Genomic DNA, 4076 nt, shown 5'->3' with positions numbered 1-4076 from the left:
TAAATTGACCTGAGAAATGACTTCAGCAAAATACTTAAAATTCCCACTACGGAAATGCACAGACCCTTGCACAGAATAATAATTGCACATCCATCCAGCCGGGTGATTTGATCCATGGTTTAGAAGTCACATGGAAAATTCCTTATTGCTTTCAGAACCGAGCACACGTTTCCCGGGGAGGCCACAGAAGTTGCACCAAGTAGTTTTTAATGTAAAGCATTAAATTTGTGTTGCACAAAATTCCTGGTGAAATTCAACCGCCTCATCCTTGTGCTGCCTCAACCCATCCATAAGAGCCAAGTGTTGGATGCCCACATGGTGGTAAATTGGGACAACTGTGTTTGGCCCTGGTTTAAGGCGGTGGACCATGATCATGGAGCTCCTCAGGGTGGCTCATTAACGCAGTTCTTGGTGCTCAAGGCACGAGCTCTGGCATGCCCCAGGTCAGAGGGAGTCCAGCTGCGTTCTTCTGTGCGTCGCAGAAGCAACTTCGGGATCAGGAAAGAGCTGCTGGCTGGGCTGGCTAGCTGGCTTCTCGGCAGAGGGAACACGGCAGGAGCCGACGGGATCGGCTCTCGTAGCTCGGAGACAAAAGAAGCAAGAAGCTGTTCGGGTCTGTCTTCTAACAGGTTTATTGTTAGAAGTTTCACAACCCGAACAAGCTCGGAAGGCTGGAATCCGATGGGAAGTGATGGGATGGTGCCCTGAGGCTTGTCCTCAGTTTTACAGGGAATTTGAAAACCCCGGTGAAAGGGGAAAACACCCCATGAGTTACAAGCCAGGGGGAGGATACAATGTACGAAGAGCCACTGGGGTAAACCGAGAGGCGGGAGTGATAACAGAACCAGCGAACAACCGAGTAAACGAGAATTTCCCGAACCGGGAGAGGCGGCTTGGACCCGGGCACCGCCCAGGGGGTGCAGCTTAGGCTTCTGAGCCGCCCCTCGACCCACCCTCTGTCTCTTCGCGAAACTGGATCCAGGGGATGGGCTGGGATTGATTGGCATCACGCTGCCCCAGCCCCGCAGTGGGCTGGGTCACACCAACAGCTCATCCCTGAGATGCTGGGTTCCAAGTTTAAAATAACTATTTTCACCCTTGGCCATGTGGTCCCTTTGGCATGGCAGTACCCCAAATGCAGGCATCTCCACCAGCATTTCCACACTTGATCCCTTGTTGCAATTGGGATCAATAATTTCCCAGAGAAGGCTCTCCAGCTGCAGAACTGCCTCAGGTCCAGCAGCCAAAGCAAACAAGCTGATGAGGAAACAACAGTGAGTTGAGGGAAGTTGTTTTAAATCTTTCCTGGATGGGAAATCCTGAAGGCACCTCCAGGTCCCGTGTGTTTTGAGCTCCTTATTCCTCCTTGTGGATGCAGTCTGGAAAGTGGAGCTGGCGATCCAAAGGGATGTGGGGTGCTCCCCATCACCCCCAGGCAGCACGGACAGATCCTGCAGGTCCCCAAAAGGATCTGAGCTTGCTTGTGGACATCCTTCTGTCTTCCTGGATGGAAAGAGCCACAGAGAGGGTAAAACCCAAAAGGGTTTTCAGGATGGAGGGCAAGGAGCCAAAGGAAGGATTGTGGCCAGCCTGGAGGTATTTGATTTCCACTCAACCATGCAAAATTCAGGGATGCCCCTATCCCAGACCCCAGCTCTGTCCTTGAAGAGAGAAAGTTGACTACAAATTGTGAAGATCCAAATTGTGAAGGATCCCTGATGGCAGTGGAGGGTGACCAGTTTCTCCACCTCAGAAGTCCAGCAGAGAGATGACTTGTCTGACTTCACCCCAGTTGGCTGCACTGCTCTGACTGTGGTGAACTCTGGTTGCAGTGAGAAGATGGAGGGCTCCATCGCAGCAGAGCTCAGGAGATGAGACTTTCTCCACCAAACACCTTCTCTGCTAAAAATCCAGGGATTCAAAGGCGCTGGGATAGCAGACGTCCATGGGGGTGACCATATCCTTTGCACTGGTTTAAAAAGAGAAAGTTGCCATCAAATCTGACCTCCTCATGAGCAAGTTCAACCAGATCCACCACCCTGGCAGGCTGGAGTTGTCAGGACATAAGAGATTAACTTCATTTCCGTTATAAATAGCTTTTAGATGTAATGAAATTCTTCATGCAAGACGTCTCCGGTCTGGTGAGACATGGCGGAGCCCGAGGCAGAAGGGACCCAGCCTGATCCCTGCCTGTCTGTGCTGGGGAACAACCTGAGAGCCCTGAGGAACCCCCCCATGGGGACATCCAGTGTCTGGTGGTGGGGACATCCCAGCCCCGAGGCTCTCACAAAGCTTCAGCATTTGAAAAATGTTGCTTTTCACCTCCAAGGGGTTTTGCACCGGTTGGAGGAGCAGGGTCCCAGTTCCAAACTGCCTCCCTGGCCTTGACCACAGATGCTCCTTTCTACATCCAGCAGCCACTGTGGGATCTGCTGGCAGCTGGAAGCCTGGATGCTGGTGGGAAGGTGCAACCACCCCCGGGAGCAGCAGTGGCAAAGGTCACCTGCACTCAGGAGCTAATGCAGTTACTGGCAACCTCCAGCCGGAGGAACAGAAACCAGGGGCTCAGAAACTCAAATCCAGCCACTGTGCCAGGCCTTTTTGCCAAGGATTAATTCACTCAGTCAGACTCCAAGAGGAACCAGGCTAGTCCCTAACCCCACTTATTTTTCCCAATGATTCCAAAGAATAAAATGAATAAAAAGAGGTTTAAAAACAACACTTTGCTTCAAACCTCTTTTTTTAGCCCTGTCTACTGCCTCCAAATTAGCCTCTCCTATCCCTGCTCAGCCCCCAAAATGTCATTTTTGGGGGATTCCCATTTATTCCAGGTGCTCTAGGGCTGGGCTCGTGGTTCAGTGAAGGCATTTGGAGCTGGCAGGCAGCCAGGAGCCACTGTTGTATTTTCTTTTTTTTAACACTCCCACCACTATTTACAGTGTCCCCACAGCGGGACAGCCGGCTGTTCACCTTGGGGACCTGCAAGGACACCCGCTGTGCCGGGAGGGAGGAGGACATCAGCCTTCCCCAAAGACAGAGGCAGCACTGGAGGTGGGATAGGTGCCCTCGCTGTCAGTTGCTTGGGGGAGTGAGTTGTGCCCATCCTCAGCTGCATTCCCCGGATGCTTGCGGGAAGTCCTGGGCTCCCCATCCCAGGATGTTGGGCTTGTTTGCACAAGGCACGTTTTCTGGGGAAAAGCACATTTCACCCCAGTTTTCTTCTCCCCGTGGAGACTGAGGGAGCGGGGAATTTCACAAGGGCACCGAGCCATTGCCAACCCAACCCCACAAGCCCAGGCAGCCCCGGGATGTGAGGGATGGCTCCAGCCTGGCTGTGGTTGCAAATATTCGTGTCAGATCCTGCCAGAGCCCATCTCTCCTGTGGCCACGCTGCCCAGCTTGGCCGTGGGCTCGCGCCAGGATCGATGAAAGCCGTGTTGTCCACTGCAGCAGGATCCAGGCGCCTCATTGCACTTCACCATCCATTCTCTACAACCCAAACCCTCTCACGGCCTATTTGGGTGCCTGCTCAATGAGGAGACACTGAGGAGCCCCCCATATGGAGTTCCATCCTCTGGGCAGTGTCCCCAGCACCTCCTTCCCTTCCACTGAGACTGAGACCCGTCACAAGCCCCAGAAAGGAAAGCAGGGAATCATTCTGGAAGGCAAAATGGGCTCCCAGGGAAAGGAAGAGCCAAGCCCCTCATCCCGCGGAATCCCAGCATCCCAGTGCTGTTTATGCATCTGCCGTTTCGTACCCAACCCTTCCCCCCGGGGTTCTTTGCCTTATTGCTCCTTAATAGCCCTGCTCAGGAAGCGCGGAGCCTTGACCGCCTGGTTAATGAGTACGGGAGGCACCGACCCCTTTGGCTGCCACCCGGTGCCGCAGGGAGACCCTGTCCCCGTCACGCCGGGCCAGGACAATCCAGCTGCTCCCTAGCGCATGGGCATCCCACCCTGTAAATCCCACTTTTGGGGCTGTTGGGAGCCGCCCGACACCCTCTTTGATACAGATGTTCGTCCACGATCCTAAGCCACATGTTTGCCCCCATGCAGCTGACGGCCCCCCCGCCCCA

The sequence above is a fragment of the Corvus brachyrhynchos genome, unplaced genomic scaffold, assembly GCF_000691975.1.
Source record: "Corvus brachyrhynchos isolate BGI_N302 unplaced genomic scaffold, ASM69197v1 scaffold412, whole genome shotgun sequence".
In the NCBI taxonomy this organism is placed as follows: domain Eukaryota; kingdom Metazoa; phylum Chordata; class Aves; order Passeriformes; family Corvidae; genus Corvus; species Corvus brachyrhynchos.
Note: the sequence above shows the minus strand (reverse complement) of the source record.